Source organism: Camellia sinensis, chromosome 11 (genome assembly GCF_055761805.1).
Source record: "Camellia sinensis isolate YWXY chromosome 11, ASM5576180v1, whole genome shotgun sequence".
In the NCBI taxonomy this organism is placed as follows: Eukaryota; Viridiplantae; Streptophyta; class Magnoliopsida; order Ericales; family Theaceae; genus Camellia; species Camellia sinensis.
Window position 1 is genome coordinate 160,193,497 of NC_138971.1, and position 27,986 is coordinate 160,221,482.

Genomic DNA, 27,986 nt, shown 5'->3' on the forward strand with positions numbered 1-27,986 from the left:
TTTAGTTTTGCTCGGTCTTGCTCGGGTTTCAGGCTGTTTATCTTAAATTTGAAATTTATGCATTGAAACCTGGGGAAACAAGGGGCATGAGAGCCCCATCTACTTCTCCAATTCCAGTTTTCCCTAGGGTGCACCAGTGTTACCCCAAAGTAGGGGCACTAGTAAGATTCTAACAATCTAGTCAAAAGCTTGGAAAACAGACACAAAGAACATGAAGAACACTGACATAAAAATATGAGGGAGGAGTAGAGAGACTTACCGCTATCGAGTGCCAAGAAAAGATCAGTCAACCACGAGCTTGATTACAGCTTCTAGAGGAACAAAAATGAACGGAAATGAGGCAAGGAGCGATAATGGCGGTAATGGCAGTAATGGCAGAAGCTTGGAGGCTAGGGTTGGCTTGAGAGAGAAGATGAACAGTAAGGGGCATATGTGACCCCTCATGTGCATATATGAAGGAGAGGGGAAGCCAAAGGGCGGCAGCCATTTGAATTTTGCGCGTGAGGGAGACAATTGTGGGGCTGCACGGGTCCAATGATGTGAAGCCACATGGCATCGAAGAGATGCCTCTGTCAGTACGGCTGTACGTTCGATGATAAGACTACTGGTGCAATTCAGAAAATTGACCAAATAGGATAGCTCGGTAGTGGCTGTAATCCCAATCACGCTCAGCTCGAATGGGATTAAGGGGCAATTAGAGGGAGATTTGCGCCGGACAAGTACGACCGAGCTACAATAACGCGGGCTATGATGGACCTTGCGAGAGCCATTTGCTCGGTGCAAAGCGGTTCCCCGTCCCGTTACGCCAGGCCGAGCTACATTTGTCAACCGGAGCATGGAATCATACGTAAGCCAGACCGAGCTGTGATTCAGCAAGGCGTTCGGTCGGATCCGCAATGGTGTGTCTGGACCAAGCAAAGCATGGCTCGGAATGAATTTAGACCGGGGCGAAGGCCGGCGCGCCTCACGGCCAGTTAGTCCGGAAAAATCGACTTCTTACAGCTCGGCCGTATCGATTATGGCTGTGTTTCCTCCCTAGGGATAGGTCGGTCGTAACTGCCTGGTAGAATGTACTACCTGGACCACTGGTGTAACGGATGGGGGAAATCCGCTCCTGGCACGCGTCAATACCGTTTGGCAGTTCCACACATACTGTTTGGAGGTTTTGGCCTTTACACGCGTAAGGTAGTGAAAGGCGAGCATTGCTACCTGTTTAGGGAAGGACAGCAGAAGTAGTGCGCGCACAACCCCTGAGGCTGCATGACCAGCCTAGAAAAAGGAGAAGCGGGGAACGTTGGAGGTAAGCAATTCATGCAATCTGAACAATTCTCTCTCTCTCTCTAAAAAGTGCTCTCTTCTTCTTCAAGTGGTCTGACTTGATCGTCGGAGGGTCTATCCGGCAGCACACCGCTAGGTAGCTCACCATTTCTTTGTCTTCAGGTCAGGCGTCGTTACGTGAAGCTTGAGTTCAAGGAGTACGGAAAACTAAGAATATTTCGCCCCGTACAGTATCCAACAAGAAAAGCAATTAAAGTATTTTATTTTTATTTTCTTGCTTTGGTTTGGGATACCAAAAAGGCAATTAGATGATTCATTTCTTGTAGAGCTTGCTAATTAAAAGGCATACAAGTCGTCAATGTTGTCTCTTTATTCTCCTAAAGAAGGGTAAATTATATTACAAACTTTCTTTCTTCCTTCCTTTCTTTCTTTCTTCTTCTTTTTTTGTTTTTTTTTGTTGTTGTAGTTTTGATGAAAATATATTAATTTTTATAAATTCAATATAGTTATGCTAAGCTCTATTAAAATTGTAATACATATTACTTTATTCCAGTTTTCATTAGTAAATTGTTAATTACATGGCTGAAAAAAAATGTATTATTATTTTCTTTATACTAAAATGTACGATTTTCTTTGTTTATTCAGATGTCTTAACATCATTTATAGTTTTGATCTCTTCAATTTTATTAAAAAAAGTTGTCAATATATATATTTCAAACATATAAATTTAATATAATTATATAAAACTTTTAAAATTTATTATATATATTTTTAAACTACAAAGGTGGTCAGTTTAATTTACTCAAAAAAAACAAGTTCATACATTTTTTTTACAAAGTGATGTGTCACATCTATCATATTCATTTATTGGGTCCCATTTCACTTTTTAAAATTTTATCATTAAATGACACTTCAATTTGTTTGTTATAAGTATAGCATTTTCTCTCCTAAATTCGAAAAACAACACTCTTCCCGTCTAAATGGACATTTGTTCCGTTGCATGGTGGAACTATGTGGGGCAGATATAAATTATTGTAGTCTACAGAGAATCTTGGGTTATGCTATGCTCTGTTTTTGAGTGTTTATTTAGTAATTTTTCTTTTTGTCTCCATTTATTGTCGTTGTATATCTTGTTAGAGTATAATTAAACCTACTATACAATTAAAAATCAAGATTAAATTTGAGATTAAATTTTATAAAAATATTAGTGAATTGAGTATTATTGATTGATTGAGAAAGTTGTATTTAGATCTTGTATTTGTATACTGATTTATAGTAATAAAAAAAAAGAAAAGAAAAAGAATTTGGATGGAAAAATAACTTCTTCTTTTTTTCTTCACAAATTCATGGTCCGCTAAGAGTTTCAAGAAAAATATAAAGTAGAGTAAGAAAGAAGTGTTTTTACTATGATCTATACGCAACTATAATCTTAAATTCCACTTTGCAATCCATATCTAAACTATCTAAATTTGAGTTATTCTCTTTGAATGATTAGTATCTAAATTCGTTCATTTTAAATCCAAACACAACCTTAAGTAGTAAGTTATTCCAAATCCTTAAATTCAAAACCCTCAAATCCATTCTTAAAATGTGGAAAATATCTCGCAATGCTTATTGAATAAGTTGGGTTAGATTTGTTCATTTCAAATTGATAAATTCAATTACAACTATGTGAGTATTAAATTATTTAGAAAAATATTTTGCAATAACTACTTTTTCCATATAGATTTATAAAATAATAGCTATTTGTAATCAGACAAATAGTAAATTCCTGACATCCTTGTAAATTGGGTAAGAAATTAATTAATGCATTCAATCCAACAAAAATATACCCACAGATTTTTTTATTTTTTTTTAAAGAATATGGTTCATCGTTATTGAAATTCACACATGATGTGTGAGGCACCACATCAACTTAAAGAGTCTAACATATATTATTACCACTTGATAACATTTCTTATATTAATTGTGCAATATATTTGATTTATTTAAAGCTTACATGCTTATCAATATAATTTATTTGAAGTTTTTTATTTGATGTAGCATAAATCTATGATATTATCTGAAACTATTGAGTTTAGTTGATAATACAATTATAGAATGTTTATAGCCATGCCTATCATGAATATAGTGCATTAATTCACTTTTTTTAATAATTTTTTTGATTTTTTTTTTAGATTTTTTTATAGGTTTGTAGTATCACTAATCTTCTTTCACTATTGTGGCATCTTCATTAGTTTAAAATGGCTACTACCTATCAGGTGGATGGATTTTACCCATTTTGTTTGTCCTATTTATGTAAATTTCATTTATGAATTAACTATTTTAATTAATTTTTTTATCCTATTTATGTAAATTTCGTTTATGAATAAACTATTTTCATTAATTTTTTTTATACGAAAAGATATTAAAAAAATATAAAAAAAATAATGTGATTGAATGCTTTGATTTTTTCTTCTATTTCAGCCAAAAAGTCAACAACAAAAATATCATAAATTTTTTTTTTTAAACATAGAAAAAAAAAATCATAAAAGTTGAATGTGCTCTATCTAAAAAAAGGGTAATCCTATGGTGCACGCCTGCTATGAGTGTGTACCATATTCCTCCTAGTTACAACCTTTGGGATTTCTTCTGATCATTACCTGTCGGGATGTTAACTACAACTTGATTATGACTTAGTTATATATATTGTGATATTGATTATTATATTATTTTGATTATACCATATTGTAACTCTTTGTTTTTTTTTTAGTTAGTACTATCATAGCATTATCTCTAATAATAATAATAATAAATTAAGAATAAATTCTCCTCAATTTACTAAAGGTGCTTTCTAAGTCTATCATTGGTCTCAATCTAGGGGTGGGCGTGGGTCGGTTGCAGCCACGGAACCTCCAATCCACCATCCGTCCGCTATACTGGTAAATTGGAGAAAATCAATCCGCATTCGTCCATCAATCCGGCGGATGTGGATTGAGCCGATTGGCGGATGGATGCAAATCGGTTTGGCAGTTTAAAATTTTATAAATTTTGAACATAATTCAACTTGTACACTTTCTTAAAATATATATATATATATATATATATATATATATATATATTACAGTTAAAAACTTAAAAAAGTGTTACAATCACTGCATGTATCCTTTTGTAGTGTTACATCTATATCTATTTTTAAAAATAAAAACTAACCAGCATATATCATCTTTTTTATTTATTATTTTTAGAGTTAGATTTAAAAATAAAAAAATATAGATAAATAATACATTTATTTTTTTCAATTCAAAAAATATATTCAAGTTGAAAATTTTTTTTCAACAGAATACTAAACTTTTTTTCAATTGAAAATACAAATAAAATATCTAAACAAATTAAAAATATAAAGTTTTACAAATTACTAAAGGTGTTCGCGGTTCGGTTGCGGCCAAAGGAACCTCAAATCCGTCATCCATCCAAAATTAGGCGGATTAAAAAAAATTAATCTGCAACAGTCCGCTCGTCATTATGCATCCGTCCAAAATGCGGCGGTTCGGTTCGGTTCGGTTCGGTTCGGTTCGATTTAGGCGGATCGGTATATTCGCCGCTCACCCGTATCTCAATCCATTGTTTTGATTCATTTATCTGGTAGGTTTTTACCTACGGATTATTTTTGGGGAAAATTTTTTTTATATTAATCTAAAAATTGTAAAATTGCATATAGCTACATGATTTCATAATTTTATCTTAACAAGATTAGAGGAGAAATTAGCAGTTGATCTGTGTGATGCATGTTTTTTTTTTTTTTAATATTTGATGGTACAATGTATGTTATAAAAGAATAATTTAAATTTAAATTTAATGATTTTAATTATTTATTTTAATAATATTGATGCTATCGTTCTATAAAATTATTATTCGAATATTTATATATATTAATTTTAGTTAAATTATTTGTATATTTTGATAATTTTAGTTCTATTGTATTATAAAAGTGTAATTATCATATAATAATTTTTTATGATATATATTAAATTATAAAATAGTAAAATAAATACTTATTTTGATATTAAAAATAATAGTTAAATTAGAAGAAAAATTAGTAACATTAAATTAAAAGTGATTCTAACTATTTAATTTTCTTTTATATTCATTTGGAAAATAAAAAGATGTAAAAATGAAAATTATATAAAATTTATTAAAAAAATTAAATATAAATATGTTCTAGTTGGATTATTATATAATGATTTTATATGATACATATATTAAATTGTAAAATTGTAAAATAAATACCGTTAAGTAAATTAAAATATCAATTATATAAATGAAATTTGACAACGACTAATTAAGAAAAAAAATTACATAATAGCATCTAAACCTAAAAAGAAAAAAATAATGAAAACATTCAAACCACATATACATTTCAGTTTGTGAAGTAATTAATTATCTGTAATATGATGTCAAAATATAAAAGAATTTACTGTTCAATAATTGAAAAAGTAACTCAAGTAGTAAATTTAAACTTTTGAGGTTTCTCGAGAGTATTATTGTTGTGTAGGTTTTTCCTCATATGAGTTGTGATTATATAAAATAATGTAAGAAATAAAACATAATTTTATATATAGAATCACTGTAAAATTTAACGACAAATTCATAACATAGTTTAATATAAAATTAGTATTGAGTATAGAATAATGCACGGGAAAATAAGAAGGAAAAAAAAGGGGCAATTTAGCATAAAAAAATAAAAATAAAAATCCTAATGCCCTTGAAAAAATAAAGAAAAAAAAAACATGAAACGTAAAATTAGTATTGGGTTTGTGGATTATCTTAATTTATGATAAAAATATATGGAAAAAAAAAATTGTCAAATAGTATCCATATAAAATAGGCAAAGTTAGTATAATTTAAATTATATTTTGGTTTATGTGGAACTCTACATATAATTAAGAAAATACATGTTGACGTGGTTCTTTTAGAAAAAAATATAGGGCGAATAACACTAACGGTCCTTATAGTTTGGGGTTTGTGTCATTTTGGTTCCTAACTTTTCAATTGTGACACATTTGATCCGGAATTTTGAATCTTATTCCAAATAAAGACTATTGAAGATATTATTGTTTAATTTCAAGGGCAAAATCATCAATTTGATAAAACATAAACTAATTTGACAAAAAATAAATGTCAAAAAAATATTTTTGAATTTTTAAAATTATTTCTACCCACTAAAGATAAAATTATGTAAAATTGATAAATCTTTTAAACATTTATATATTTATTTTTTTTACCAAATTAATTTTTATTATGTGTTTGGATGATGACCATGTAATGGGTAGTTGTTTTTATTTTCATTAAATTAGTTTCTATTTTTTCAAAGTCAAATATGGCGACAACTTTAAAATCATTATTAAATCAATCCATTAAATCAAAAAATTCAGAACTAAAAACATTTTATATATTAAATATATCGATTACACATTAAAATCCTAACAACCACTTATTACGTAATCATCATCCAAACAAATGATAAAAATTAATTTGGTAAAAAAAAAAATAATGTCTAAAAGATTTATCGATTTTACATAATTTTATCTTTGATGGGTAGAAATAATTTTTAAAACTTTAAAAATATTTTTTTGACATTTATTTTTGTCAAATTAGATTATATTTTATCAAATTAAAGATTTTGCTCTTGAAATTCAATAATGATATCTTCAATTGTCCTTATTTAGAATAAGATTCAAAATTCAGGATCAAATGTATCACAATTGAAAAGTTAGTGATCAAATTGACACGAGTTCCAAACTACAAAAATTGTTAGTGGAAGATGGTTAAAAGTTGAGATTTTTTTTTTTAGTTTTTTTTATAAAAAAAAACGTGTAAAAAATATGAGAGATGATGTGACCTAAAATGGATTAAAAACATATTTTTCAAAAGATGTCAAAAAAATAAGTCCTTATAATATACTATCTAAACATGAGAAAAATATTATTTTTAATAATATGTATATGATATGTTTTTGAAAATTTAAAATATTAACCAATCAAATAATGAGAGTAGAATCCTAGATAACATAATCCAATTCAAATAGTGAACAAGAGAATACCGATCTGAAAAAATAATAAAAAAAACATTTGGGATACAATACTCTATCATGCTTTAACTGTTTATCTTTGTAGTTTGTACTTGACTCTTGTTACAATTGATTTATTTTTCTCTATGAATTAGACCAGTCACATTGTTTTTTTCTTTTGATCAGAAACCAGTCACATTGTTTGACCAACATCAGCTATGGGGAATTTTTTTTTCCGTCAAAAATGTATCATATATATGTACCCAAATATCACATAATATAAATAACATTTATTTATTTTCTAATAGCTATTTGCAAATCTTGAGGTGGCATTTGGGTCAAAAAATAGACTCAACCAAGTGGATCTTTGTGTATTATTTATTTGCATTGTAACTAATCAATTTCAGTCGTTTTCTCTAATCAATACCTCCACCATTTTCTGCTATATATATAAACAATGACATTTTTTTAGAATCAATTTACACGAACTAGCGATGTTTGAAAAATAAAAACTAAAACACACAAAATTTTACATAATTACATTTTGCTGCTTTAGAGTTTTAACTTATATAACGTATAATCCTTTTCTTTTCTTTTTTTCTTTTTTCAATCATTCATTAGTCGTTTGGATAAAAAATGATATTTTTATCTGTTTTACAAAAAAAAAAAAAAAAAAAAAATTCTTGATTATGTTTACGCATCATTTTCATTAATTTTATTTATTTTAGTCTTATTAAAAAAAAATCAATGTAATTATGTTAAACTTGTATAACTTATTTACTTTCTTTTCTTTTTTTTTTCAAATCTAAGAGATAATCAACTGTACGGGGAGGAAATAATTCTCCTCGTATAATCCTGTTGACCAAGTCCACGCTCCTCCGTACGACGTCGCTTTGTCACCTGAAAACACAAACGTGAGCTAGCCGACGGGTGTGTGCCGGAAACCTCTCCGATGCCTAAGTCAGAAAACTTGACAAATAGACAAAGCTCTAAGTTCTCAGAATGATTGTGTTCAATTACCTCCTCCCAGGTGATGCTTGTGAGCTTTTATAAGTTTCCCGTGGCACAATCCTGGTAGGACTTGTATTTCTCCATGCAGAGTCCTCCTAGGATTCATACTCCAAAGGATAATGCTTATCCTTTTACACCCTCCCCCACTGCTCAAACCAAGTGGGATGGTTTTCTCCATGGCCGAACTACCACATGACCGAAATATCACTGGCTATGCCGAGCCACAGAGAAGGTCGAACTATCCTTAGCTCGGTCTTCTCTTCTAACTCATTACTTCGGCTGCCCCTGTTCAACCTTGGTGTGCTTAGATCAAACTTCCAAGTAACAAGTGCTGACTGACCTAACCAGAGTATGTAACGACCGGACTAATTCCGAAGCCGGTCTTCCCAGAACATACCGCGACCGGACTAACTTTGAGACCAGCCTAACTCCGAGTTGCCTCTGGACCGGAGTAGCTTTACTCCTCCTTGGGCCGAAGCAACTATCTCTTCTTGAGCCGGAATAAACTCACCGCCTTGGGCCGAAGTAACTTTGCCTCCCCAAGGCCGGAGTAACCTTGCCTTCTAGGCCGGAGTATTCAGTACGGCCTTTTTACCTAGTCCTCTGCGTTTTGGGCCTCAAAACCCAACTCGAAGCTCGGCCCAATTTTTCCCAAAAATTACCCTCTCAATTGCCCCTTAATTCCATCTGTGCAACATGATTGGGATTACCAGCCTTCTGGCCGAGCTAGAATTTGTTACGCTTTTCCAGCCGAGCTAAAAAAACCCTTTAGCCTTTCCAGCCGAGCTAAGTTTACCTCGGGTATCACTATGTCCGGTCAAAACGTCTCTTCAATCACAGCGACTGTAACGCTTCCCATTCCAGTGACACATGGCAAGCTCTGATAAGCTGTGCCCAACTGTCACGCCGCCCTACAAAAATTTCGTACAGTTCCCGCCCCTTTTTGCCGCTTCTTTCTCTCTCCTTTCTCACAAAAGAACCATTCTACTTTTGAATCATTCACTTACATTCTTCAAATCCTTCGTCTTCTCTCTGTGGTTCTAACTGTTCTTCCATTGTTCTTGAAAAGGCTGTGGTTTTGCTGCCATTCTTCCTTCCTCGTCTTTGTTTCCCTCTGGTAAGTCTGAAAAAACTTGTTTTTGCTTTCTTCTTTTCTGTTTTCCCTGTCTTGGTGAAGCATGCTTGTGTATTTTTTTTTGTTTTTGCTTCTGTATTCTTATGGAAAAATGAATGGAACTTGTACGTGTATGAACTGTTATGTAGAAAAACCAGTTTTAGATCCAAAATCACATTGCAACCGAACTAGGATCCTGTTTGCCCCAAATATGTAGATTTCTGTAGTCAATAACCGAACTGGAACTTGTAGGAATATCAGTAGTTTCTTCTGAACCACTCTAGCCAAGATAAGCTCACCGAACAAGCTTGCACATACCGAACTAGGTACTTCGGTCTATAACCGAGCTAAGCTTTCGGGGCCAAGCCGGCTTTCTTAGTTCTTAAACCGAACTCGGAAAGCCGCCCCTAAAGGCTTATCCGAAGTAATTTTATTCACACTGCAACCGATTTAGGCCTTGGGGCTAAACCAGCTTTCTTAGTTCCTTAGACCGAACTCAGAAAGCTGCCCCTAGACGTTTAACCGGTCTATCGAGCAAACTACTCAAACCGAACTACCAACCCTTTTGATGAACCGAGATAGAGCCAGCTTTTAGAGGCCGAAGTAGGGCTTTTATACCTTGCTTTTGAATTGTAGCACGGTCCATTGATCAGTGCTTTAACCCTCTCTGTTTTTTACCTTGCAGACTTAGGTTACCCAGGCACTCCTGCGTGCGCTCAACCGAGCTTCTGAGCACGATTATTGTACCGAAATAACTTATTTGTTAAATTATACAACAAATGGGTAAGTATAGGTATTTAGTTGAGACCCCGGGCGGCCTAGCCGAATTTAGAAATGATTACCAAATACCTGACGACGTCCAGCTGGTTCTGGCCGAAAAAGGCATCACTCCCTGGGAAAATGAAGGCTTCGTCCCATTTACTCTTCAATCCATAATAGAAACCAGACTACGGTTTCCCGTTCAACCACTGATCTGTGAGTTCCTTAGGCAGACTAGGTTATGCCCCACCCAGCTGTCCACCAACACATACCGTATTATTATGGGCATAGCCGCACTAAACCACCAAACCGATTTAAACCTTGGCCTTGCCGAAATATTCCATCAGTATTCCATCGGTTCAAAGAATGCTGGGTGGGTCTACTACCTTAGGATTCGCCGCCGCCGAGAGAAGATAATTAAGCACACGCCGGACAAAGACCTTAACGATGATGACTTCTTCTGGGTCTCTGGGAATTTTGAGGATTTTCAAGCCCAAATTCCTGGCCGACCTATAAATTGGAAAATGGGAGAGCCTGGTAATTTTAACTTTGGTCTTCTTCTTTGTATTTTATTTCGATTTTTGTTAGTCTATTAGCCGAACTAACACTTGTCTTTTTTGCAGATTTCGCCCATCTCCGTTCCCTGTATAGCTATCCCAACCTTGCAGTCTTGCGAGCCGCACTACGGTGTCAAGAAAGAAGTTGGGCAAAGCTTCTGAACTTTGAGCCGACCTACCGGTACAGCGGTCGCCGAAAGGCAAGAGTAACTGACTTTCTCCTTGAAGAAGCACCTGAACCGGACCCAACTTTGCCCGAAATAAGACTCGTCTCATTAACCGCTGAAGAAGAAATGGCAAAGAGGAGCAGAGTTAGGGCCCTTCTCACCGAAACAACTAGGCCCGAAGTGACGCCTCCCAGTCAATCACAGCCTGCTGTTGTGGCCCTCCCTTCTCAACAGCCGTCCTCCTCCCGCCGAACCAAACGTGCCCGAACTGCCGAAACCGAACAAGTTTTGGTTGATGAAGAACCTGCCATTCAGCCGAGCTTACCACCAAGCCCTCGACCGGAGTCTTCCGACCGGACCATCAGTTGCTGGGCACCGAAGCTATCTTTCAACGACCGAGACATTCTGGAAACAGACTCGGTTGTTGCTGAGAAAGACCACCTGTTGGCCATCAACCTGGCCAAGAGTGTGTGTCTGCCTAAAGACATGGAGCATCACCACAAACAGTTAACCACCGAGCTGAAGTCCATCCGGTCTGCCACTAAATCAATGATTCTGGTAAGTATCTTCGGTCGCATTTCTATTTTTCTACTCAACTTTTTCTTCGGCTAAATTGAGGTTGTTGCTTTGTCAGGCCATCTAGAAAAACCAAATCACCCATAGGAAGGTGTTGGAGCTGAGGAAAGTGACTAGGCAAGCAGCGGCAGAGGCAGAGGCGAAATCGGCCGAACTAGAGGAGGCCAGAAAGGAAATGGCCGAACTCCGAGGTGAGGTCGGTCGTTTGACCGGAATGGTTAGTTCGGCCGAGGCCGAAAAACAAAAGACTGCCATTGTGCTGAAGGACAAGTACTTGCGTGAGCTGGTAAAGCTCGAAAGAAAGAAAGACGCCGAAATGAAGGAGAAGGCGAATGAGGCTGAGAAACAAGGTTTCAAGAGGGCAGAGGATGCTTACGCCCAACAATGCAATGCTGCCAAGGAGCTTTTCTTTAAGTGCGGCTGGAGGGGAGCCGTTGAGAAGCTCGGTCATGATCCTCAGACCGAGGTTTTCAACCCTCCAGCCTACTTTATACCGAACTCCCTGATGGAATATGCCACGGCCATGCAACAGCAGTTCCTTGAGGGCTCAGATGATGAAGACTCTGATGAAGACTCTGCCCCTGAGGATACTTCGGTTGTGAATGCAGATCAGGTAGTTCGGTCGGAGCCCATGGTGGAAGATCTAACTCTTGATCAACCAAGTGAAACCGTGGCTCCAGCCGAACCCATTCTTCCTTCTGAAAATGTTGTTGCGCCCGAAACCGGTCTTCGGGTTAACGCCGATGCTGCCTTCGACGCCGAAATAGATGAACTTTTCTCTTAATTTTGTACTCTTTTCTTTGTAACCGAACTAAGCCCCCTTGTAATGACTTCTCTTTTGAATGAAAATTTTACTTCAACTCTTATTCCGGTTGTGATATGTATGCCTGTATTTTGTCATGCCTTTACTTACTTCAACTGTTGTTTCGGGTTTAGGTGGTTTAAACTATACTTGCCAGCCAACCACTCCTTAGCCGAAATAATTACTTCGGCTGAGGAGTAACAAGTGTTGGTTTATTCCAGCCAACCACTCTTTAGCCATACACTTACTTCGGCTGAAGAGTGACAAGTGTTGGTTTATTCCAGCCAACCACTCTTCAGCCATACACTTACTTCGGCTGAAGAGTAACAGGTGTTGGTTTATTCCAGCCAACCACTCTTCAGCCATACACTTACTTCGGCTGAAGAGTAACACGTGTTGGTTTATTCCAGCCAACCACTCTTCAGCCATACACTTACTTCGGCTGAAGAGTAACAGGTGTTGGTTTATTCCAGCCAACCACTCTTCAGCCATACACTTACTTCGGCTGAAGAGTAACAGGTGTTGGTTTATTCCAGCCAACCACTCTTCAGCCATACACTTACTTCGGCTGAAGAGTAACAGGTGTTGGTTTATTCCAGCCAACCACTCTTCAGCCATACACTTACTTCGGCTGAAGAGTAACAGGTGTTGGTTTATTCCAGCCAACCACTGAAGTTAGTTTTTCCAGCAAACTTAAAGTATTTGGTTATTCCGACCAAATGTCCTGCAGCCTGGATCCTTATCCTGTTCTTAGGAAGGGTGTTGGTTTATTCCAGCCAACCTCTAAGTTAGTTTTTCCGGATAACTTAGAATGAAAATGCTTGCAATGCGCCTAATCTTTACTAATGCTAACTTTTACAAGGAACAACTTGTGGTAAAAAGAATTTCTCATTTTATTGAAGGAAGAGAAAATTACATATGTTTGAAAAAGAAAAGCTAAAAGTAAAATAACTTGAGATTGGCCGTATTCCATGGCCTAGGGATTGCCTTGCCATCCTTGTCTTCTAGGTGGTATGCCCCTTTGCCTGCTAATCCAACCACCTTATAAGGACCTTCCCAATTTGGGCCTAACTTGCCGTCTCCTAGGATTAAGGTGTTTCCCATTACTTTGCGTAGTACCCAATCTCCAATCTTGAATTGTCTTGGATGTACCTTTTTGCTGTATTTTCTGATTAACTCTCGTTGGTAGGCGGCGATGTGAACCATTGCTTTTTCTCTTCTTTCTTCAGCAAGGTTGAGCTCTAAGGCTATGGCTTCTCCGTTTAAGTCTGGATCAAAATTTTCGCTTCGAATTGTGGGGAGGCCAACTTCTAGTGGGATCACTGCTTCCATTCCATAGGCTAAGGAGAATGGTGTTTCTCCAATTGATCGCCGAGGCGTGGTGCGGTAAGCCCATAAGACGTGAGGAAGTTCATCTGCCCACTTGCCTTTTGCTTTTTCTAGCCTTTTCTTTAGTCCATCCAAGACGACTTTATTTGATGCTTCAGCCTGCCCATTTGCTTGAGGATATGCCGGTGTGGAATTGTAGAACTCTATCTTGTATTCTTCACAAAAGCTTCTAAAGATTCTGCCGTCGAACTGAGTTCCATTGTCTGAGATTAGTGCTTTTGGTATGCCAAACCGAGTGATAATATTCTGCCAAACAAACTTCTTCACATCTTTTTCTTTGATTGACGCCAATGCTTCTGCTTCCACCCACTTTGTGAAGTAGTCTGTTGCTGCGAGAAAGAATTTTCTGCCCCCGGGCGCTGTTGGAAGTGGTCCTACTATGTCCAAGCCCCACATTGCGAAAGGCCATGGGCTAGTTAAGGGTAGGAGTTCTCTTGCTGGTTGATGTATTTGGTGCGCGAATTTCTGGCATTTTTCACACTTCTTCACATATTTCTCTGAGTCTGCTTGCATATATGGCCACCAATATCCTTGTGAAATAGCCCTATAAGCGAGCGACCTTCCCCCTTGATGACTTCCACACACCCCTTCATGTATTTCGAACAAGAATGCTTCTACTTCCCTGGGATGAACGCATTTGAGGTAAGGCCCAGAGAATGACTTTTTGTATAATGCTGAAGATGGAGATAGCCAAAATCGCTGCGACTTTGCCCTTATTTTGTTGGCTTCTTTTTTCTCTTCTGGTAGGATGCCGTCTTTCAGGAACAGGATGATGGGATCCATCCAAGAAGGGCCTAATTCTGCGCAACACACTTCATCCGCTTCGGGGTCTTCTATGCTTGGTTTTGGTAAGAAGTCGATGAGTAATGGATGAGGGATTGATGTATCTGCCATTGAGGCAAGGCCTGCTAGCTCGTCCGCTCGGCTGTTTTCCTCCCTGCCAATTTGTTCTATCCTTACCACATCAAACTTCTTGATCTCCATTCTGACTAGCTCTTGGTACTTGGCCATTCTGTCATCCTTTGCTTCGTATTTGCCAGAAATTTGGTTTACCACCAGTAGAGAGTCACTGTATACCATTACTTCGGCTGCTTTCATGAAGTGTGCTGACTTGAGTCCTGCGAGAAGCGCTTCATACTCCGCTTCATTGTTGGATGCTGGGAAGCCAAGGTTGATTGTTTGTTCTATGACCAGGCCGTCTGGAGAGATGAGGACTATGCCAAGCCCTGCACCATGTCGGTTGGATGCTCCATCCACAAAGAGCTTCCACATCTCTCCAACAAACAGTTTCCAGCAAGTGGAAGGATCAGATGATGTCGCGAGGTCCAGAATGGTGTTTTCTTCAAGGTCCATGTTGGCTGTCTGTCCTTCGTCCTCTGTTTGAACTGCTGGTGAGCCTTGGTTTGTTTCTTTTTTGTTGTCCTTAGTATGGTCTGCCTTGGTGCTTGATTGACTACCTTCCACTAGGGGTTGCGCTATTCCGGCGTCAACTTCCGTCCCTAGCTCGGTTGTGTCAGTCAGGTCGACTGGGCAGATATGATGACTTCCAGGAGTAAACTCTGCGACGAAGTCTGCCAAAGATTGGGCTTTTATTGCGGTCTTGGGTTGGAACTTAATGTCGAATTGTCCCAACTCCACTGCCCACTTTAAGATTCGCCCACTAAAGTTCGCCCTTTCAAATAGAGCTTTTAGTGGAAAGGCCGTGAGGACGACTATGGTGTGGGCGTGAAAATAGTGTGCCAATTTTCTGGATGCCATCATTAATGCTAGTGCTAGTTTCTCCAAGGGCAAGTACCTTGTTTCGGCTCCCAACAATGTCTTGCTGACATAAAAGATGGGCAGGTGTTGTATTCCTTCTGCACGAACCAACACTGCGCTGACTGCGTGCTGAGAAACTGCTAGGTACAAAAAGAGTTCTTCACCAGGTACTGGAGTAACAAGTAGTGGTGGGGAAGACATGTATTCCTTCAAGCTTTCCAGAGCTCGGTCGCATTCTTCATCCCACTCAAATTTGGCCTTTAAAGCTTGGAAGAATGGTCGTAGCCTGTCTGATGACCTGCTTATGAACCGGTTGAGTGCTGCCGCCATACCAGTGAGATGCTGCACTTCTTTGACTGAGTTTGGTCTCTCCAATTCCTGGATTGCTTTAATCTGAGAGGGGTCTGCTTCTATACCTCGGTTGGTCACTAGGAAGCCCAAGAATTTCCCAGATCCAACTCCGAATGCGCATTTGGACGCATTGAGGCGCAGCTTGTGTTTCTTCAGGATCTGGAACATCTCGCCTAGGTCTTTAAGATGGTCATTCTCATTCTTGCTTTTAACCACCATGTCGTCGATGTAAGCCTCCATTGTTCTGCCTAACAATGGTTCAAACATCTTGGTGACCATCCTTTGGAATGTTGCCCCTGCGTTCTTTAGGCCAAAGGGCATGACCTTGTAGCAATATAGCCCCCTTGGTGTTGTGAAGGATGTGACCTCCTGGTCTGGTTCATGCATGGCGATCTGGTGGTAGCCTCTGTATGCATCCAGAAAGCTAAGTCGGTTATGCCCTGCCGTCAGGTCCACCAGTTGATCTATCCTTGGTAGAGGAAAGCTATCTTTTGGGCACGCCTTGTTAACTGTTTTGTAGTCGACGCAGACACGCCATTTACCATTCTTTTTCGGCACTACGACTGTGTTGGAGATCCATCTTGGGTAGTGCACTTCCCTTATTGCTCCTGCCTCCAGCAGGTTGCCTACCTCTTCTGCCACTATTTCGGCGTGGTGGAGTGCCGATCTGTGTGTGCGTTGGATGACTGGTCTGGCGGATGGGTGGACATTGAGTTGGTGACTGATGAAGTTTGGATCAATACCTGGCATGTCCTAGGGCGTCCAGGCAAACACTTCGATATTAGAGGTCAAGAATTCCAAGACCTCTAATCTCTCAGCGCTGGACAATGATGAGCCAAGCAAGAAGAACTTATCCGGGTTCTTCTCATCTATTTTTACCTCCACCAAGTCCTCCACCGCTTTCTGATCAGCCTCTTTGTCGACGTCCGCGAATAGTTCATTACTTTCTGGTTCTTCCACCGAATGAACGTATCCTTTGGCCGCTCGGCTTCCATTCGCTGTGGCGAAGCATTGTTTTGACATGATCTGATCGCCATAGACTTTTTCAATTATGCCGGCGTCATTGGGGAACCGCATTACCTGATGGTATGATGACGCTACCGAACGCATGGCATGCAGCCATGTTCTACCCAGGATGATGTTGTAGGTGGAGGGGACCTTCAATACCCAGAACTCCACTTGTTTTGTTACACTCCCTGCTCTGACTGGAAGGATTATTTTGCCGACAGGCCATTCTGGCATGGAGTTGAATCCAATCAGGGGAGAAACTGCAGGCGCCAAGTCTTTGTCTTGCAGCTTTAGTTGTTTGAATGTGTCGTAATACATGATCTCACATGAACTACCCTGGTCAATCAAAATCCGCTTGACGTCAAAATCCTTGACTCGGAGAGTGACAACCAGGGCATCATTATGGGGACAGTAAATTCGTTCCAAGTCCTTATCCGAAAAGGACATGACGTTTGTTGCCTCTGTCCTCCCCTTCTTGATGGCAGGTTGGGCACTTAATACCTCCCTAAAGTGCTCAGCTTTCTTGATTGAACCTCTGAGCTCGCATACGCGCTCAGGTTCAAAAACTCCATGAATTACATTGATAGTGCCTTGAGGTGGTGCATCGATTGGCATTCTGTTGGGATGGTCATTATGATCTTGGGGGGCCGGTTGTGCTCCTCCTTCAATGTATTTGTCCAAGTGGCTTGCTGCCACCAATTCTTCCAAGTGCTGTCTCAGTGGCGTGCAATTCTCAGTTCGGTGCCCCTTTTCCTTGTGGAAGGTGCACCGTGATCTGTCGTCGTAATTCTTCTGAGCTTCCCCAAGCTTGGCTGGCCACTTGACAAAAGGCTCATCTTTGATTTCGCTCAGAATTCGATATATTGGTTTTTTGAACACCGTTGTTATGGCAGTGCGGATTCTCAGCCATCTTTTGTCTGGGTCTTCTCCGTTATCTCGTCTGCCACGTCCGTTCTTGTTACTTCGGTCAACCGTGTTGACCTTGGCAAAGGTTTTCTTTTCTGGCACTGCGGTCGCACTTGATTTTGCCTTGGCACGTGCGCCATCCTCTTCTACCCTGATGTGCTGATGCACTCTCTCCATCAGGGCCTCCATGGTGAGGGGTGGCGTCATGGTGATTGAATCCCTTAGTCGGTTCCCTACTGGTAGGCCTCTTTTATATTGCGCAATGGCTAGATTGGTGGGGCAGTCTCCAATCTGGTTGAAAGTCTCCCAGTAGCGACTGTTGTAAGATCTGAGGGTCTCTTTTTCACCCATGTCGATGGAGAGTAACTGATCTATCTCTACCGGTGTTTTTGTGTTCGTCCGAAACCTTGTTACGAACGCTTCTGCCAATTGGGCCCAGGAGGCTATGCTGCCCTCTGGGAGCTTTTCGAACCAAGTCAAGCCTAGGTCGCCCAGACTTGACGGGAAGAGTATGCACATTAGGGCCTCGTTTCGCCTGTACACAGCCATGACTTGGCGAAAGTGGCTCAGGTGTGAATACGGATCCGTCTTCCCTTCATATGTATTGAATTTCGGCTGAAGGAAGCCTGATGGTAGGGGAGCGTTTTCGATTGCTGGGACAAACGGCGAAGTCTGTAGTCTCGCCAATGCCTTGTCCGTTGGTTCGTAGGCCGGTCGCGGCATTGGCATTCCAACCTGGACGCTTCCATGCGTCTGAGGAGCCAACCGTTGTAAGGCCGAAACTCGGTGTGGATCCCTTGCCCTGGCATCCTCTTTGCATCGTGCTTTTTCTTCTAGCACGGTTCGTAAGTCGGATGACCTGGGTAGCTCCGTTTGTCTGGATCTGGTTTGGTGTGAATGTGAAGGCCAATACGTGCTTCCTTCAGTGTAAGATCTTTCGGATCTCGTCCTCTCAGACCTGGAGTGACGAGTCCTAGAAGATAAGGAGTGAGTGTCGCTTATCCTGAGGCTTCTGCTCTCTCCTTGGGAGGGTGTAGTATTCCTACTACGATTCTCTGAGTGGCGAGGGGGCGTCTTGTGCTTGCGCCCCTCTCCTGTCGCCACATCTTTAGTCTTCATCTGGCGTTTCAAAGCCTCCATGTCTGCCGCCATCCTTCGGATTAGTTCATCTTGTTCCTTCACGCGATCTTCCAGGGCTTGGGGATCAACCCTCCTCCTTTGCCTGTCAGGACTTTGAGAGTGACGAGGGCTGCTATTCCGCCTTCCCCTGCCACTCCTTCTGGAATTATGTTGTTGGGGCTCCAAGTCCGCCATGGGAGGGACAGCAGGTAATCCTTCACGCCTTGCGCCCCCTTCTGGAGTCAATCCGTCGACGGCAGACTGCGGCAAGTCTTCAATGTGTGCCATTGAATGAGAAAAGGAGAAGCTTAGTCAAGAGGTTCTTGTTCTTGTCTGTTCCTTCCCACAGACGGCGCCAATTGTACGGGGAGGAAATAATTCTCCTCGTATAATCCTGTTGACCAAGTCCACGCTCCTCCGTACGACGTCGCTTTGTCACCTGAAAACACAAACGTGAGCTAGCCGGCGGGTGTGTGCCGGAAACCTCTCCGATGCCTAAGTCAGAAAACTTGACAAATAGACAAAGCTCTAAGTTCTCAGAATGATTGTGTTCAATTACCTCCTCCCAGGTGATGCTTGTGAGCTTTTATAAGTTTCCCGTGGCACAATCCTGGTAGGACTTGTATTTCTCCATGCAGAGTCCTCCTAGGATTCATACTCCAAAGGATAATGCTTATCCTTTTACACCCTCCCCCACTGCTCAAACCAAGTGGGATGGTTTTCTCCATGGCCGAACTACCACATGACCGAAATATCACTGGCTATGCCGAGCCACAGAGAAGGTCGAACTATCCTTAGCTCGGTCTTCTCTTCTAACTCATTACTTCGGCTGCCCCTGTTCAACCTTGGTGTGCTTAGATCAAACTTCCAAGTAACAAGTGCTGACTGACCTAACCAGAGTATGTAACGACCGGACTAATTCCGAAGCCGGTCTTCCCAGAACATACCGCGACCGGACTAACTCTGAGACCGGCCTAACTCCGAGTTGCCTCTGGACCGGAGTAGCTTTACTCCTCCTTGGGCCGAAGCAACTATCTCTTCTTGAGCCGGAATAAACTCACCGCCTTGGGCCGAAGTAACTTTGCCTCCCCAAGGCCGGAGTAACCTTGCCTTCTAGGCCGGAGTATTCAGTACGGCCTTTTTACCTAGTCCTCTGCGTTTTGGGCCTCAAAACCCAACTCGAAGCTCGGCCCAATTTTTCCCAAAAATTACCCTCTCATCAACGTAATTTACTTTTATTTTTATTTTTTTAAGTGATGAATAACTCCATATAAGATTCAATGAAAGAATTCTAAATATGCCTAATTCCTTACAAATTATGCGTATTAGTTAAACCTGATTATATTGTGTCCTATAAAAATCGAATAATGGCACTAACCCAACCATGCTAGTTAGTTAATGACATTGTTTTAATCACACAATAAACAACAATTTAGTAACCTAACAAACTTCTCTAATAGGAAATGGTGTTGTGGTCTGCATATACAATAAAACTAGGGGCTATGAAGCAAGGGGAGATATTTATCTATATATATAGTTTATATTTATAGTTTGGGAAAGACTATGGGAGGTGAAAACTATTATGTACATATATATGCATAATAAATAAATATATAGATGCTGATAGAAAGGCTTAGCAATACTTTGTGGTTGAACAAATAGTTAACTTCAGGGGCGGAGATAGGGAGGAGCCAGAGCGGTCAAGTGCCCCCTCCCCTTGGTTTTGGGTTTTCTTTTTTTTTTTTTGTTTACCAATTATAAAGAAAATATTTTTTTTAAAAATTATAAAAATATTATTTAGGGTGAAATGCCCTGACAAGTTGAAAATTATGAGAACAATAATGGTATTGCTTTGACTGAAAATTAAAAGATTACGATAAGTCATATTATTATCTATGAAAAATTTATAATTTTTTTTTTAATGTAATACTGATGTTTATTATTATTGGCATACAAGTATAATTAATCTTACTAAGAAAATATACAACTTATTAGATTATTAGTTACATTTGACATGTAAGGTTCATTCTTTATTATTGGTTAATGATATCACATGTCAATGATAACGTGGTATTATTATTATATTGAATTTTTACTCAAATTTTGTATAAAAAAATTACTTTATCATTATATAATTTATTTTGAGACTTATATTCATAACTTTTTTTGTTTTGTCCATGATACATTAGTTACAAAAAACATCATTTTTTTTTTCTTTCTCAAAGTCAAGCGCAAAAATTTATGTGAAATATTTTTATAAAAAATTTTAATATTATAATTAATAAGTACTCCTCTAATTTAATTTCTTGACTCCACTGTTAGTATATACTTATTACTTGTATATAGTTGTTAATTATAGCTTTACACACTTTAGCTTTAAGCTTTATTCTTTTAGCTTTCACTTTCGGTGGTGGTGGGTTTGGTATCCAATGCACCATTTCTCTCTATATAGAGAGAGTTCATCTCTTTGTAATCACATACAATACAGAAATACATCAATCTTGTAATATATACATATCAATAATAATACATCAATTTATCTTACATGGTATCAGAGCTATAAGATTTAGGCCTATACTCTTTTCTTTCCGGCGGGCAGCCGGCCGGCAACCTTGCCTTCGCTGCCCGCTGGAGTTTTTCCACACCTCCACAGAGTATGGCTCAATTCCAAGCTTACTTCCATCAAACACAGCCGAGCTACCAACACTCACCGACTCACATCGAGGATCGAAGAAATCATCCACCACCGCCACCACAGAACCTCCATCTCTGTCCTCACCACCAGTCTCCATACCAGCTTTTCACGAATCCCTACCCTTCATCCAGAAGTTTCGTGGCAAGCCCATCATCGTCAAATACTGCGGCGCCGCCTTGAAATCCTCGTCCACGGCGGTGGCCCCGAGATCAACCAATGGCTGAGTCGACTCAGCATCCAACCCAACTTCCTCAATGGCCTCCGAGTCACCGACGCTTCCACCATGGAAATCGTCTCCATCCTCCTCCATTCACGCAATCGAAACCACAACCACACTGAGGACTCTCCCTCAATCTCTCTCAATCAAATCCTCCATGAACAAACCCAAACAAACACACCAATGATACAGGCACAAAACCAGCGGCTCTCATCTCTCTCGGGTTGGTTCTCCATACACACATCACACAATTGGAGCTACACACACACACTGTTTTGAGGGGGAGAAGACACACACCCTCACACTCTCTCTCTCTCTAGCCGAGACCATCAACTCACACACCCAGCATCAACAACTCACGGCAGTCCAGCAACCTGGCCAATCATGGCCATCTCTCTCTCTCTCTAGAGACCCATGCACACAGCACACCCACACACTCCACACAGACACACGACTGCTACACAGGTTAACACAAGCTGAACCTGTCCAGCCTCCAGATTGTTTGGGAGCAGCTGCAGTCCCATCTGGTATGGCTTGAATCCTATCTGGCAGAGCAAGGACCAAATCATTACGGGCAGCAAGTTCTTCTGTCGAAAGCCCCTTAACCTTTTTTATAGCCAATCTCTCCAATTTAGGGACTTCCTCAAGCAACCGAGCTTTGGTGCGTCGAATCTCGGCATTGATAGCAACCGCAGAGGCCCTACTTTTCTCGTTCGATGCCGCCTCCGCTTTCTGAAGAGCGGCGTCGATGTCGGAGTCGACGGCGGCGTAGAGGCGGGCGAAGGCGTCGTCAGCGGCGGAGAGGTTGAGATGTTTCTGCTTGTCGAAGTCGTACTTGTCGTATTTCTTGCCGATCGCGTCGACTCTCGTTAGGATTTCAATCACACTCATCTCTCTGGTTTCTCTTTTTGACTTGTGCTTCTCTCTCTCTCCATCTCTCTCTCTATCTGTGTTCCACCAAACACACCACAATTCTAAAATATTATCCCCACTCATCCATGTCTGTGTTCCACCAAACACACCACAATTCTAAAATATTATCCCCACTTAAAATATTATCTCCACTCATCCACACCCCACTTTCCTTTGCTTTATTTTATTTTATTTTTCGTCATCAACCACCCCACACCAGCACTCACTTCCCTCTTTTATTTATCTCTTTTATTTATTTGTTTTCCACCATTTTCCACGGAACGTGAGCCAGCTCTTTTCACTTACTTTTCCCTTACATTTTTTTTTCCACCCATTTTTTACTTTTTCACCCATTTAAAAAAAAAAAAAAAAAAAAACAACAACAACAACAAAAAAACAAAAAAAAAAAAACAAAACAAAAACAAAACAAAAACATTTCAAATTTGCACAACAACCCATATTTTATTCATCTCAGGGATCGCCTCGAGCATAATTTTACAAAAAAAAAAAAAAAAAAAAAAAAAAAAAAACAACAACAACAACAACACCAACAACAACAATCAACCAACCAAAACAGTGGCATTTTTTTCTTCTCTACTCTGCTGCCGGTCTTTTCTTCTTGCCTCCGTCCTGGACGGCCCTTGACCGTGCTGCCTCTGTGCTTTCTCCTCCACTGGGCATGCTCACTACTCCCTGCTCCTCCACTGCAGCATATGGCGGCCCTCCAAATCGGAACATCACGGTGGCCTTCCGCTTCAGCTCCTTGTTTTCTGCCCTTAGCACGCTTATCTCTGCTCGCGCATCCTTATACATGCGTTGGAGCAGAGCCAGCTGGGAGTTTAACTGCTGCACCTCATTTGTCCTGCTCTGCAGCCGGTGCGACAAGTTTGTGACCGCCGTCATGGACTCCACACATGCCTTCAAAGTATACTGATTAGCCTCCACATCCGTTTGCACTGCCATTTTTTGCTCCACCGACTGCATCGGAAAGTTCAACGGAGCAAACCCAGTGGTGTTTGGTTGAGGTTCACGGGACACCGCACCTGCTCTCTCTCTTGTGGCCTCGTTGAGGTCGGGAAAGAGAGTAAGCAGACCACGGGACGACGAAGCCATTTTCTCTTGCAACAGAGTGTTATAGCCTTTCTCTCTCAGCACAACAGTGTTACAGCCTCTCTCTCTCTCAGCACAACGCAGAATTTTTCAGAGGTTTCTCTCAGTTTCTTGTCTCAGCTTCTGCCTCGGCCTCAGGCTCTGTCTTGATTAAATAGCCGCGGCAGCCACGCGCATCGCGCGCCTCTGACGCCCGACAAACGGGCACGCCAGCCCAGGCACTCACGTGCCTCGCCATCATATCTGGCACGCCTTTTGATGACTCGGGCACGCCTTTTGATGGCACGCCTTTTGACAGATTGGGTACACCTTTTGAGGGCACGACTTTTAAGGGCTCCATATCTACATCCATGTATATCTTTTGGGCAACCTATCTACACACTCATACAGTGTCTTCTACACCGGTCAGCTTTATCAATCCTTTTTCAACCTCAAATAGGTTTTTATCTTCACACCTATTTGAGTTTGAGGGGGGGTTATACACAGTATCCTGTATAAGTCCCTCATGGCGCACTCCCTAAGTCGCCCCCTTGGTGCACCACCACAATCTGCTACAACGGTCCGACATGACCCCATAAACTGTCCCGACATTGATTCCGGTCAGCTGCTACAACGGTCTGACATGACCCCATAAACTGTCTTCAACAACGGTCTGACACGACCACACAGTGTCTGCTACAACGGTCCGACATGACCCCATAAACTGTCCCGACATTGATTCCGGTCAGCTTCTACAACGGTCCGACATGACCCCGTAAACTGTCCCGACATTTATTCCGGTTAGCTTCTACAACAACGGTCTGACACGACCACACAGTGTCTGCTACAACGGTCCGACATGACCCCGTAAACTGTCTGCTACAACGGTCCGACATGACCCCATAAACTGTCTGCTACATCGGTCCGACACGACCCCATAAACTGTCTGCTACATCGGTCTGACACGACCATACCGTGTCTCCTATCCTGTTTTATTTATCAGTTTATTTTTCTGTTTTTTGATTCTCTCCAAACTCAAGTTGGCTAGTGCTTATCCTCCTTGAGTTTGAGGGGGGCTGTTAGTATATACTTATTACTTGTATATAGTTGTTAATTATAGCTTTACACACTTTAGCTTTAAGCTTTATTCTTTTAGCTTTCACTTTCGGTGGTGGTGGGTTTGGTATCCAATGCACCATTTCTCTCTATATAGAGAGAGTTCATCTCTTTGTAATCACATACAATACAGAAATACATCAATCTTGTAATATATACATATCAATAATAATACATCAATTTATCTTACATCCACCACTAATTAGCTACTAGGGACATTGTTATAGAACAAATCATAGGATATTGGGATTCATATTTGGTTAATTTGTTGTGTTGGTCATATTTACGCATTGATCATCTATTCTAATTTTACATGTCTTAAGTTATTTTTTACTATACGATTAAATCAAAGAAACAAATTGATACAATTCATCAAAGAATCATTTTTTATATCAAAAATCAATTTCATCAACTTTAAGAACGAAGTAATTTCATTGTAATATCTTCTTCTTTTTTTTTTCAAGTATAAAACTAACCACTTATCAACTAAAAAAAGTGCTTTTACTAAAATTTCATATACAAGTCCTCCCAATTCGCCAACATTAATAGATTCTCTCAAGGTGATATGAAGCATATTTGACTTGGTCTCAAACCATTCATTTGATTGGTTTTGCCATTGATGGGGATGCCTATTTAGATAGAATAATGCTCTATGCAAACAACTTGCGGATGTTAAAAACTACAGCTAAGAGTTTGACCTTTGTATTTATCGATGGGAAACACAGATTTAGCAAATTTTCTATGAGTTGATTAAAATATTAAGATTAAGTGATTGGTTTGATCAATTAATTTTTTGTTTGTCCGATGTAATGTTTGAGTTTTAGTATTTTTGATGCAAGTGCAACTTCCCATCTTCTATTACCTTCTTATTAATGGTAGAAGGAAAAAAAATAGAAACTAAAATTTTACTCTGTTTAGCTGATTTTCAAAGTCTGGATTTATGGATTTTAGAATAATATTATACAAACAAAAAAATCATATATAATTTTTATATATAATGATGTGATTTATTGTGAACTTTTCACTTCAAAACAAAATAAAACACTATTGAAGATGAATTTATTTACAATAATGATATTGTCACATCATTTTTATCAAGTTTTTTATTTATAAATTTAATATATGTATAGAATTTTCTTTTTAATAATGCATAGTTTTGTCATTTCACCATCCAGTCCTGGTGGGTTGTTCGTGACAAATCATTCACTATTAATCCTTGATGACTTTGTTTATAGTCATGTCATTTCTCTTCAAAGCTTAAGAAGATATAGTCTACACATATCTTTATCACAAAATACACAAAAATCAAATGAGCAAAAAAAATTCTAACTTCTTTCTCTCCCAGAGCCTATGGAATTTGGCTTAGGTGAAACTAAAAAAATAGTCTAAAATTTGGTGGTTGAGAATCGAAGAAGGTAAATGGAGAAAAATAAAACTACACCGAATTCAAGTAAAAAAAAAAATATATATATATATATATAGACAACACTTTTTATGATTGAATTTTGTAGTTTGGATTGAGACTTGTTGGCAGGAGTAGAAATTTAAAAAATATATATTAAATGAAAAACTTTGCTAAAAGATTTGAAGATTTTTTAAATTGTCAATGTCAAGTGAGTTGGCTTTATTTGAAAACAGGTTATTTTAGTAATTTTTTAATTTTTTAACTAAAATATGAGGTAAGAAATATTAATATTTTTGGGATGACTTTTTGATTTTTTTTTTTTTTAAAAAAAGGTGTAAAATTTTTTTAAAAACTAATTTTTAACCTTTTTATATAATTTCTTAATTTTTAATTATTTTAATAATATTTTAATTTTTAAATTAAAATATTAACTCTCGAAATGACTTGCATATGAAACCTCTCACTCACACCCACCCACCCAATTTTTCAATCCTAAGTAGACGGTGGCATCTGTGACACTGCACCACAAGAAACCTACCCTAGCTAAATGGAAATATCACTATCCATTTAAAATCAAACCTCGCATGTTCTTTGTTTGAATATTTATCCACTACTTTTTAATGAGATATTTCATGGAGTCATGTTATTGAAATGTGACAATCGACTCATTCATAATGAATGTTACAATTGGTGTCTTCCAATATTTTCTTCTTTTCTTTTTTTTTTATTTTTAAATATACTTTTGCTCAATAAATAATTAGTAATATTATAAAAATTAATAAATCTTACAAATTTTTTGTTGACACCTATTATATTATTGAAATATGTCATGTTTAAATTTATAAAGTTTTATTATTATATATCTTGTTAGTTAGTAATAATTATTAATTTATATAACATTTTTCTTTTGAATCATATGATAATCTTGAATCTCATGAATTTTGAAAAACAAGAAACAAAATGAAATCAGGACAAAGATCTTGTGTCAATTATCAACACAAGTCCACCCAGAACCTAATTGTTACAAACTAGGCTTTTTTTTTTCTTTTTTTTTTTTTTTTACCTCTATTCTTTTCATAATTGTCAAAAATAGTGAGCCCAAATTTTTTTTTGGATCTATCTAGAGAACTTAGGCCCAACTGATAAAGTACCAAATCTGCCTTTGATTTAACACAACCACCAAAACAAAAGCCCTAATACATTATTCTTATATGCATCCATTACTTCATTTTTTTTTACATGCAAGAACATTATTTTTATAGGAAATGAATGTGATGTAATTTTATAATTGAAGACTTCAAATGTATACTTTTGAAGTTGAAGGAGTAAGTAACATACAATGATAGTTGCGAAAGTGGTAAATTATATGGATCTCTCATAAGATTTTAAAAAAATATATAATAAATTTCACAAAATTAATATAATTATATTGACCTTCTTTTTAATAAAGATAAAATAAGCATAATTAATACAAGTGGTGTATGAACACTTGCATAGTGAAAGATAAAATATATATTTTAGTAAAAATATATGATCTTTTTGTTTTAATCTATATTACTAACAATATAGTTGATGGTTTGAAATTTAACAAAAATGCTAGAGATCCCAAAAGTTTTACTAAAATTTTTACCAAATGCCTCTCATGTGAGCCATTTGATAGAAATTTTGGTAACACTTTTGGGTTTCTAGCATTACTCGAAATTTAAAC

General features: G+C 38.6%; 1 pseudogene; it reads right to left on the reverse strand.

Moving 5' to 3' along the window:
* Positions 1-21,645: 21,645 nt before the first annotated feature.
* LOC145802815 (syntaxin-71 pseudogene) lies at positions 21,646-22,724 on the reverse strand (annotated as a pseudogene).
* Between the last annotated feature and the right edge of the window lie 5,262 nt (positions 22,725-27,986).